Raw genomic sequence first — 12,062 nt, 5'->3', positions numbered from 1 at the left:
GATAGATAGATAGATAGATAGATAGATGATAGATAGATAGAAGATAGAGAGAACCAAGTGGGCAAAAGTGATTCAGTTGGATTTCAAGCCAACTGTTGCACCTTCTCAAGACATCTAGGGTCATAGGGTAACCAACTGGTCTTTCCCAGTTTTAGTTATAAAGATCCCACATCAGCGAGACCCCTCAGTCCCAGGCACACGGGGATGGTTGGTCCCCTGACCTAGGGATGGCATTTCTCTTCCTTCCAGGCTGTGGGGATTTCAGGTCGGGAAATGGGAGTGGATTTCAGAATGACCTCTCATGGGTTGTCACTGAGCCTGTCTTGTCATGGGGCCTGCCAGCCAGGGCTTCGAGTCTAGCTGTCAAGCAGACCTAAAGCCACCGTTAGAATCCTGGGACAGTGCTCACAATAAATCTGAGACAGAAAAGCGTGGGAAAGTGCAGGAAGGTCAGAGGAAGGCCACTGAGGAAGTGGCATCTGAGCCTCCAAGTCCTGGGCAAGTTGCGGACAGAGGGACTAGCAAATCCCATGGCTCTGAGATTGGGAGGCACCCAGTGCAGGGGAACCACACCTCGCTCAGTGTGGAGAACACGGGGAGGAGGGGTGGGGGTGAGTCTGGGAGGGTCGGCAGGGGCCAGTTCGGGTGTGGTCCTGTGGGTCTCTGCAAGGAGTTTGGAATTTGTTCTCAGCAAAGAGAAGCCATAAGAGGGGGAAGGACACCATCCAGTTTGTGTTGTAAACCGATCGCCCTGGGGGCTGTGGGGAGAATGGGCTGGGAGGGAGCAAGTGTGGAATAAAGAAGCCATTAGGAAGTGCCCGCTGTGTGAATCAAGCTGCTCGTCCTGGGGAAGGCGGCCCAGGTGAGCATGGTGCCTGGTGCCGGGGACTACCCAGGTGCTTGCTGCACTCCCACACAGGTGCCCCGAACTCTCAGGGCTCGGCCCCACTCCCTGCTTGAATTCTGACCTGGAGTTCAAGCCCCTGTCCACTCCGGTCTCCCTCCACCCAAGCATTTCCTCAGAGAGGCCTGTTTTCCTGGCCCCCCCACTGGATAGGAACCTCTGTGCACCCATTCGGGCTCCCTCTGCTGCCACCCTTGTTTGCCTGCACCTTGTGGAAGCAATAACGTGAGGCTGGCCCCTGTGGGGCCCAGAGGGCCATCTGCAGCACATGGCATCGCCCCTGGGGCTCCCAAGGCCTGAGCACAGCCTTCATTAGTGTGTGCTCCCTTGATGCATCAAGCTCCCTCCCTGCCTCCTTTCCCTGCCCTGTTTTCAGTAAACCTCCTCTTTTCAATCTGTTTACTTCTCTTGATTTCTGTATTGGGGCTGTGGGGGCAAGAACCCTTTGCCAGTGATACAAACAGCCAACAAACACATATTCCAGAAACACTCTGCCTTAATCTGTTCAGTCTGCTAGACCAAAACACCACAGACCTGACGACACAAACAACGGAAACTAAATTCTCACAGTTCTGGAGGCTAGAAGTCCCAGGTCAGGGTGCCAGCATGGCTGGGTGAGGGCCGTCTTCCTGGTTCACAGCCATCGCCTTCTCTCTGCGTCCTCACATGGTGGAAGGGCTAGAGCTCGCTGGGCATTAATCCTGTTCATCAGGGCACCATTCTATGACCTAATCAGCTCTCAGAAGCCCACCTTTAATATCATAACATTGGGCATTAGGATTTCCATACATGAATGTTAGCGTGACACATGGCAATAGGCCGCCTGCATGGCAGGAGGAGCCTCTCCTTATTCCAAGGATCACCTCAACTGAGGTTCATCTCTCAGCAGAGCTTAACAGATCATAAGGGAAACTCTCTTGTCCACAGCAGGACCAGCAAACTTCCAAGATGAGCAATAAGTGAGAAAGTCAGGCCACTTTGAAGGCCCCGAGAATGAAAGGCCAGAAATGGAAGACAGTGGAGGAAATAAGTGGTCCCTACATCCACTTTGGTTCTAAAAATAAAGGAATTCTGGTGTCTAGTAATAAGACTTGAAACCAACTTAAATTTATGCCAGGGAAATCATGCGGGGTTAGTTGCACAGAAGGTTGTACTTCAGAATAATCTCAGATGTGTAACACAAACTGCTTTGGCTGAGGCAATTGGCATAAGTTGTGGCCATAGCTAGGTGCATTGCACTCAAACATCTGGAATACCATTTCAGGCCCACCCTTTTTCCTATTCTTTGAGTATGAATTGAACAGTTAATTTCTTTGATAAGAAACATATTGACTCAGAGTTTTGTTTGTTTGCATTGTCTGTTAGGGAACCCAACATAGACCTCTCCTTCTTTACCACCCACGGGACTCAGAGAAACTGGCTGAGAAGTGGAACTTGCAGTAGACAAGTAAATCAGTAGACAGCAGGCTCTGAGAGAAAGCAAAGTGGTGGATTTCCCACAGCACTTGAGAAAGAAATGGGAGTCAGTTTTGCTTCCATATACCAGGATGGGTGACCACCAAGGAGACATCTGGGTTACACTTATTTCTAAGTCCTTCTCTTCATAAGCCCTCCATTGAGTTGAGATGATAAGGGATGTTTTATATTTCTGCCAATAAGGCTTTCAGATTAAGACCATAAAAACATTTTTACATAAATTGTTCTCAAATCATTCCCAGTTCCATATTGTCTTAGCTCCATCATCTCAACTGAGGTGCATCATGTCAGCTACCTGAGACTGTGGGAGACTATCACCCCCTGTGAAACGGGCCATCGCTGTGCTTCTGAGGGTCCACATACAATTAGGCACTAACCGTGTCTCTTTGGTGATTATGAAGCTGGGTTCTTGGAATCTTGGCACTATTTTCCTCCTATGTAGCCCCAGGTTTGTCTTCTTCAGGGAATGAGGGCAGTGGTGCTATCGGCCCATTCTGTGTTTTGGGGTGAATATAAAGAGCAGACATTCAGAGGAGCTGACGGGAATTGTAACAAGGACTCTCTGACTTCTATTCTCACTACCGCTTCCTGCCCCAGTTCCTGTCTTTCCTCTACTTCAAAAGTCACCTACCTGCTGATGAAGATAATGTCAAAGCCACTGGCAGAAGGGTGAGCAGCCTCGTGCTTCACTCCACATCTCTTTGATGTTTCTTACGATGAGCACGCTCTGGTCTGAACCACTGGTCAGTGTCTTTGATGGCCCTCCTACCACACAGGTCTTCTCCATTTGAACTGTATCTCTAAGAGCCAAGCTGTGAGTGGATTCTCAGCTGCTCCCTGAAAACCAAGCACTCAAGAGAGAAATTCCCTGACCTGAATTTCCATAAATACATTCTGATCCACACTGTAGTTATTCTCATTTCCACTTCACAGTAAAAAAACAACAACACATAGCCAGACTTCTAATTGGAGAGAAGACAGACCACCTAATGTGGAGAGAAGACAGACCACCCAAGGACCTCAGAACCCTAAAACAAATGACAGAGTGGTGAATTTCCTCAGCTTTCTTTTTGCCTCACATATGCCAAACTTAGTGGAAGAAGCCAGCAACCTGGAAATACCACCAGGTATGAACAGCAGGAACAAAAGCCCCAACAAAAGCATGGACAGAAAACTGTAGCCTGGCCAGAGAGAAGACTTTTACACAATAGCTGCTTTGCTCCAGCTGAATGCCACAGATCCTGTCTATAGCCTCCTCCCCAGTCATGCAAGCAAAGGTGGAGTGAGAAGCCTAGACTTCCACCTACGCAAATATCTAATGGGGGTCCCAACATCAACCTCCCCAACTGCCTGGTGTGAGAGAGAGTTGAGTAGAGCGAGGACTTTCATCTTGGTTGGTAATGAGGCCTCCCGTCCACACAGTGTCAGTGGAGACCATGTGGAGAGCCGCTAGTTACACCCCCATTGGCAGGAAAGAGACGCTTTCTCCCTCTCTGCCGTGGTGGTCAGAGGAAGACTAATGAGAGCCAATGACTTTCATCACCCAGCGCTAACAAAGCCTTTCCGTTTTTCCACTGGGCCGCTGAATTGATTTCCTATGTGGCTCAGGCATTTTCTATTGTTATAACAGATATGGTGGCTTTGTAGTGTGTCAACTTGGCTAGACTGAGCTACATTTCTCAGAATCCCTGCTCCTCTATGTTTCTTTTTAGAGTGGGCCACAGAGAGTCCAGTGGGAGATTTGGAGGGCAGAGTAATGAGACTGCCACTTGGTAGTGAATTCGAGTTGTTGCCCATCTGCCAACTAGACTCCATGCTGGGGGGAAGCACCTAAGCCTGGGGCGGCTCCGCCCTTCTCTTGTCCTCCCTGAGCTCCCCCTCCTGGCCAGGTGTGTGTGTAGCTCTGTGACACAGACCCTGGCTTCTGCAGGACACTCTCATCACCAAGGTGGAAGGCAATGACACTGCCGGGTTTCAGTCTGTCTTCCTGGGCTCTGGTTCATGCTGTGGTTCTGGTTTGCTCTTGATCTCCCGCACTCTACATCCATCCTCCCTTCCCAACTGCCTCCTCTGTGGACTTCAGTTTCAACATCAGACACGATGACGACAGCCTTCAGAGGCTGCTCGATCACTCCCACAACCACAGTGTCAAATCCCTGCACATCCATGTGCATCTCCCCTAGACCCTCTGCTTCTCCGAGTCAGGACCCTAAGACATAGGGCAATATAGTCTTTTGTTACCACAAGGAGAAAAAACTTAAAATATACTTCAAAAGTATAATTATTCACACTTAACGATGTCATTTCAATTGTTGTTATTTTTTCTCAAGCCAGAAACAGTAGTAGATTGATGTTATGAGCTGACTGAGGAATAACTAGTGGTCTCAGCATTCACATTCAGTCTCCATGTAAACGATGTGAGCGTGTGAATCCTGGCCTGTATAACAGTTATCGTACATAGCGCTTTCTTACCGACTGTGATGGCTGTGTTTTCCCACTAGGAGGTGTCCACTATACCCAAGCTCCAAACCCTGGGGCAATGCGTGGCACATGGGAGGCACTCAAGAATACTTGTTGAAAGAATGGCGACTCCCATTAGAATTGTGTTTACCTCTGGAATTTCCTTGAACAAAGTTCCTGCCTTGGCTATTTGGAGAATTGCTCACCCATCAAAACTAAGTTCAGGCATTACCTCCTTTAGGAAGTTTTCTTGGTAAGCTGTTTTCAATATTTCTATTATTTTATAACTAAACTAGAGGCCTGGTGCACAAAATTCCTGCACTGTGGTGGGGCCTCAGCCCGGCCTGTGCCCTCTCACAGTCTGGGAGCCCTCAGGGGATGTCTGACTGACGGCTTAGGCCCGCTCCCCATGGGTAGCGGGCCTAAGCTGTCAGTTGGACATCCTTAGCATTGCTGTGGAGGCAGGAGAGGCTCCCACCACCGCTGCTGCACTCACCAGCCATGAGCCAGGCTTTTGGCTGAGTGGCGCTCCCCCTGTGGGAGTGCACTGACCACCAGGAGGCAGCTCCTGTGTTGAGCGTCTGCCCCCTGGTGGTCAGTGTGCGTCATAGTGACCTATCATTCCGCTGTTCGGTTGATTTGCATATTAGCCTTTTATCATATAGGACTAGAGGCCTGGTGCACAAAAATTTGTGCACTGGGGGGAGAGGGGGCGTCCCTCAGCCTGGCCTGCGCCCATTCACAGTCCAGGACCCCTTGGGGGATGTCCACCTATATGATAAACACATTGATTGGTTGCCTCCTGCACATGCTCTGATAGGGACTGGGGATATTAGCCTTTTATTATTATTATATAGGATGTCCCTATTACCCCCCTTTTGCCTCCTCTACCCAGCTCTTGCCCCCCACTTCTCTCTGGCCATCACCATACTGTTGTCCGTGTCCATGGGTTGTGCATATATTTTCTTTGGCTAATCCCTTCTTTAAATTCACTTCTTTAAATTTTTATTTTCAGATAAGTGCTTATAACTGCACTATTATATATTTTCTATTATATCATTTAGAATTAAGGTATTTTTTAATTGAACCCTTGTAAATTTTAGCACAATTTAATAAATTATGCTAGAAGCAATTAGGAGATTTTTCATGTAATGCAGATACATTTTAATTAATATTTTATTAATTTTTAATTTGAAATAATCTCATACATGTAAAAAAAACTATAAAATACTACAGCATATTATATGTACCCTTCACCCAATTTCTTAGGTGTTAATAATTTAAACATAACCATTATACAACTAACAAAATTTGGAATATATTTTTCTTAGAATCTCTTTAATGTTACTTAATCCATTTACTTTGTTTTTGTTAATCTTCACCCAAGGATATTTTTCCATTGAATTTTAGAGAGAGTGAAGGGAAAGGGAGAGACACATTGATTGGTTGCCTCCTGCACATGCTCTGATAGGGACTGGGGATCAAGCCAGCAACTGAGGTACATGCCCTTGACTGGAATCGAACCTGGGACCCTTCAGTCCACGGGTTAATGCTCTATCCACTGAGCAAAACAGGCTGCAGCTTAATTCATTTACTTTTAATCTATATGTGTCTTTATATTTAAAGTGGGTTTTGTTTTTGATTCACCCTCATAATCTGTCTTTTAATTGGTGCATTTATGCCACTGACTTTCATAGTGCTTACTGATAGAGTTACTGCCATATCAGGTGGCTTCTGGGTCTTTTGGGGTCGGGCTGCCTCGCCGCCCGGGGTCTTAAGAGCTTTTTTTTTTTTTTTTTTACAAATGAACACAGTGAGGAGTCACGCACCTTTTTTTTTTTTTTTAACTTTTTAACATGAGGCACAAAAAAAGATTCTCTTCGCATGCACTGTTTTACAGCTACAGGCTGAGAGGAGAATGGCTTCCAGGGAATAGCCTCGAGGCAGTCACGGCCCCCACCACCTGGGATGGAGGAAGGGGAGGCTGCAAAATGGCTTCGTCCGAGCTCAGATGGACACCTGCTCTGGGGGCTGCCCTGGACGTTCCCTGTGCCTACGGCCCGAAAGCGGGCTGAGCCCTCGAGGGAATCGTCTGCCCCAAGCCTTCCGTCTTTTCAGGGCTAAAGTCTCACTCTTCCTATCTACCAAGTGTAGCAGCCGCTTAAAATCTAAGGGGTGACCCCAGAACAAAACCTTGTCTGTGCCATGAACGTGAGGCCTGGCTGCCCAGGAGGTGGGCATGACTTTAACAGCCAAGATGAGGGGAAGGGAATAAACTACGTGCAACTACAACACCTGGCCTCAGCACCAGTCTCTCCATACGTGGGACCGCCCCGCTCTGAGCCACGCCCCCTCTCCATATGCAAACATGGCGCCACCTTGTGCTTAGCCACGCCCCCTGCCTTTCCTTACAGAAAATGGTGCCTCCCACCTTGGGCTTATGCCTTCAGGTGAAGAGCTGCCTCCCACTTCCCGATGCGAGGCCAAATGGGGTCCCCGGGCAGCAACGCAGCCCGGCTTCTGGGTCTTCTCCGATCACCGATCACTAGCCAGTGATCGGTGATCGAAAAAACCCGGAAAGGGGGGGGGAAGGGGGGGGCCCCTTTTTGTCCCCCCTCTTTCCTAACCCCCCCCGGTTTTCCCAAAACCCCGGGGGGGGGGGGCAGGGCAAAAAGGGGGCCAGGGCCCCCTTTCCCTCACTGGCCGGCTCTTGGCTGCTGCCTGGGTTTCCAATCACCGTCAGCAGCAGGCGGCTTCTTCTGTCCTTCCCCTTTCGCCTCCCAGCATTGCACCTACGTATGCAAATTAACCGCCATCTTTGTTGGCAGTTAATTTGCATATCGCCCTGATTAGCCCATGGGAAGCGTAGCGAAGGTACGGTCAATTACCATGTTTGTCTATTATTAGATTAGATGTTTCTCCATCTACTTTACCAGACTATGGACTCTAAGGGCAGATATTTCATCTGGGTCACTTCTGTTCCCTAGTGTAATATACAGCACTAGACAAGGTAGATTCAATGAAATTTTCTTATTTACTTATATATTTTTAAATTGATTTGAGAGAGAAAAAGGAAGAAACATTGATGTGAGAGAGAAACATTGATTGGTTGCCTCCTGTATGAGCCCTGACCAGGGATTGAACCTGCAACCTGGGCATGTGCCCTGATGGGGAATCAAACCCTCAACCCTTTGGTGCACAGGATGATGCTCTAACCAACTGAGCCACACCAACCACGGCTCAGTGAATTTTTCAATTAAACATTACTGCTTCCAGAATTTATCAAAGCCCCTTGGACTAAGTAGCTTAAAAAAAAAAGGCTAGTTGTATATGAAGTATGTTAGGTAAAGTGGTTAAGTCTTTCAGATAAATTTGCAACTACTATTTGTTACTAGGGTCATAGCCAACAGGAATGTTAAGTTCATTTCCCTCTTAGCATATGACATCAGCCTGGGCAAAACTGTGCAGTTTCTCCTTCTGATGTTCAGTGCTCAGGAGTCACAGATTAGGGGTCAGCTAGGTCAATGGCTGAAGGCAAAAGGCTTTGTGGTATCTGGGGCAAATACAAGAGCAGAGGCACCATCTTAAGACTGTAAAGACAAAGGCGTGTGCCCAGAGCCTGGAGGGCCCCTAGCATGGTTGGGCTTTGCCTGAACACCAAACGGGACTTGGCCTCAGACTCCGTCATAATGGGCTCCCATGGGTTGCTTCCTAAGAGCCATAATGACTGTGTTTACAAACTGCTCAGTGAGCGCGTGGGTTTTAGATTTACTTGTCCTCCTGGTGTCACTCCAATGTTCCCCCAGCCCAGTTTCCCAAGACAGAAAATTGACATACAAATCAATAGCTTTTTTCCCCTCCATGACCGAGTCATGCTCACTGAAGGTCAAGGGATATCTTAGGCCTTAGGGGACTGTAGTTAGTCTTGGAAGAGTGATTAATTTGTGTGCCCTGGAGTGGAAATCTTCCTTAAATACATGAATGTAATTTAACTTGATTTTGAAGAAAACCTGCTGAAATAAAAACACATACTGAATTTTTCTTTATATAAAGAAACTATGGAACTTATTTAGGTGAACATTTATCATGTATAAACAGCTTTTAATTTGCAATGATGGTTATTAGGCCTTGCCATTGAGACATAGAATTTATCTTTTATTCTTAAGCACAAAGTTTTAATGACTCGGTTCCACCCTGTTTAAAATAATGAAAGCCTACTCTGGCCAGGTGGCTCAACTGGTTGGAGTGTCATCCTGAGACACCAAGGTTGCAGGTTCGATCTCTGGTCGGGGCACATACAAGAAGCAACCAATGCATGAAGTGGAACGATGTTTCTCTTTCTTCCTTCCCCTCTCTAAAATCAATAAATTAAAAAAAATAATGAAAGCCCTTTAGGTTAAGAGAAGGCTCTTGAAAATGTCCACTCTTGACTCCCATACCCTAGCTGCCATTCAGATCGTTAGCATGAAATTTCCCTCTTCAGTGTCACCATCCACTCCCTCTTCCCTCCTGCCTTTCCTTAATATATCCTGCCCATCCTGCCTACTATCCAGGAATTTAAGCAACTTCATAAGCAGACTTTGAACACATCTTTTATAGCTATTTTTGGATTTGTGTCTTGTTCTCCTTAACATCACATTCAAAACTCTACTCTCTGCATTGACCCTGCCAATCTTTGATCCTGCCCATAACCTTGACTTCAGTCTCTCCCAAGCTCCACCACGGTCAAGTCTCAGCTCATGCCCACTCCTGAATGCCTGTCGAGGCTCTAGCCCTGGGCTCCAGTATCATACAGTGTTGTCTGTGCCTAATACAGTCTCCTTAACCAACCTAGTGCTCCTTCCAGGTTATTCTGTATAGCGGATTGTTTGTTATACCTGTACTAGTAGCCCTGCGCATGAATCCGTGTGCCAGTAGCTCGCTGCCGCCCTCCAGTAGCTCTCTGCCTGCACCCTCCTGTAGCTCCCCCTGCCCCCCCTCTCATAGCTTGCTGCCCTGCCCCCTCCTGTAGCTCTCCACCGCCCTCCTGTAGCTCTGTGCCTGCTGCCCCGCCCTCCTGTAGCTCCCTCCGCCCGCCCCCCCCCCCCCTAAGAACAACTTATAGCTTGCTGCCCTGCCCCCTCCTGTAGCTCTCTCTACCCACTTGTAGCTCGCTGCCCCACCCTCCTGCTGATCCATGATCCGGTCCTTACGCGGTCAGTCGTTACGCTTCACGGCATAATGACCATTTGCATATTACATCTTTATTATATCCTCTGCTTATCGAACTGGTCTTAGATTTTTCTTGCGAATGACTACTTTCTGAAATAGTTTAACTTGATGAGTACTATGTAAAGGCAGTAATGTCACATAAAGAAAAGCTCATTGCTTATTGAAACGAAGGAGAAATTAAATGCCTAAAATGAATTGCTAAAATATTACTTTATTGTTTTAAAAATCCTGAGGAATAGGTCATTTGAAATCCCATGTAGACACACATTTTAACCACGTAGGAAAAATCACAATATGCTTTACTTTAGTGTAAAAATCAATTTATTATACAACAATCATACAGAATGCTTTTTATCTATCTACAAAGAAAAATGGCTTCTCCTGCCTCCCTGGACACCCCAATCATGATACTATGTTCTTACAATATAAGTACCTTTAAAAGAAAACAACGAAGTGATAGTCTTATTTTCCAAATAAGGAAGCCCCCCCCGAAACATCATGAGATGACATGGAAATATTAGAAAGAACCAGACGGTCTCTTACAAAGTGCTGCTCTGCCCGTCGCAGTGTATGCCATTCTGCCTTAAAATAAAAATAAGCAATACCTTTCCCATGGGAGTGGGGAGGACTTTGTCCCCCAATATGACAAGTAATACAACATATAATTTTGAAGGGAAGAAATGTCTATATGTAATTCCATTAAGTAAATGTTTTATTCTGTTAGTTTAAAAACTGGGTGAATTAACAGATATGCCTATAAGTGTTTTCATTCCTATAAGTAAGAGGAAATTTATTTAGGAAAATCAGTTTTCCATTTTTTTTTAAACAGATGACACAGATTTTTAAAAATAGTTTTGTTTTTAGGAAAATCACATTAAAAGTAAACGTGTTTTTTTTTTTAAGTTGTAACATTTAATGACTCAATTTTTGTGGCGAAGATTTCATAGCTCGGTGTAATTTAACTGGCCCTTGAATGGTTTAAGGCTACAGGTGTTTATCAAGCTTTTCTAGGGCTAAAGACCAATGGGAAATAAGCATCCTGAAACCTCCAAATAAACTGAGCTTGAAAGTGTCAACTACCCAAGCTCTCCCTTTGATCCGAGAGGATCCCGCACCCTGCCCAGGGAGCGCCTTGGCTGTGTCACTGCTGAACAGTGGCTGCCTCCTTGCTCTGCAGATATGAGAGCACCCAGAACTGCAGCTATGGCAGAATAACAAGCTTAGTGAGTGAATGACCAGTGCTGTCTGCCTTCTCTCATCTTTACCTGGAATGTACTTTGAGAACAGATGTTAGCCCACGTCTGAGACCTAAAACTGAACTTGAGCTCAGTTGCTCAAGGGCTTTCTCCTTGGTCCAACTTGTGCTAGTCAGAGAGGAGCAGTAACAGTCATGCTCGAAGTTAGCCCTTGTTTTAAAATGAGTTTTTAGGAGAGAACAATCTTTAACAAACACAGTTATAATGTGATGGAAGTGGGATTAAGCACCCTGGAGCAAGTCGGTATTAGAAAACTATTTAGAAAAATAAACCTAAGGTAGGTGGGCATCGGCTTGAGATGTCTGTTCAACAGAACTGGGTCAACAAGTAGAGAAGGGAAAGTTACAGTCCAACCCTTTCCCAGGGACCCTAGTCTAAGCTCAGTCCCTGTCCACCAAGGGCCGGGATCCCAAGTGGGTAGTTTACATGAAAGAGAAGATAGAAAAGTCAGCACGATGTCAGTGTACAATGTCAGTACAAAAGTTAGTGCTTTTATTTTTTAAACAGAAAATACTGTTAAAAACTAGAGCTCAGAAAAAAAAAAAAAGGCCAAAAAGGGCAGCAAGGCACTTCCAGACAGGCTGGAGTGCGCTGGGGCAATGGTGACAATGCCTTCCTGGCACTTAAGCATTCGATGTCAACGTTATGACCTAAAACGTTGGTGCAGGGGATAACAACACGATGACAGGGTATAGATCATCATCAAGGCTTCAGAAAATATCCCGTTTCCGTTCTTGGTACAACGTGACAGTGAG

Source organism: Myotis lucifugus, unplaced genomic scaffold, assembly GCF_000147115.1.
Source record: "Myotis lucifugus unplaced genomic scaffold, Myoluc2.0 scaffold_107, whole genome shotgun sequence".
NCBI lineage: Eukaryota > Metazoa > Chordata > Mammalia > Chiroptera > Vespertilionidae > Myotis > Myotis lucifugus.
Note: the sequence above shows the minus strand (reverse complement) of the source record.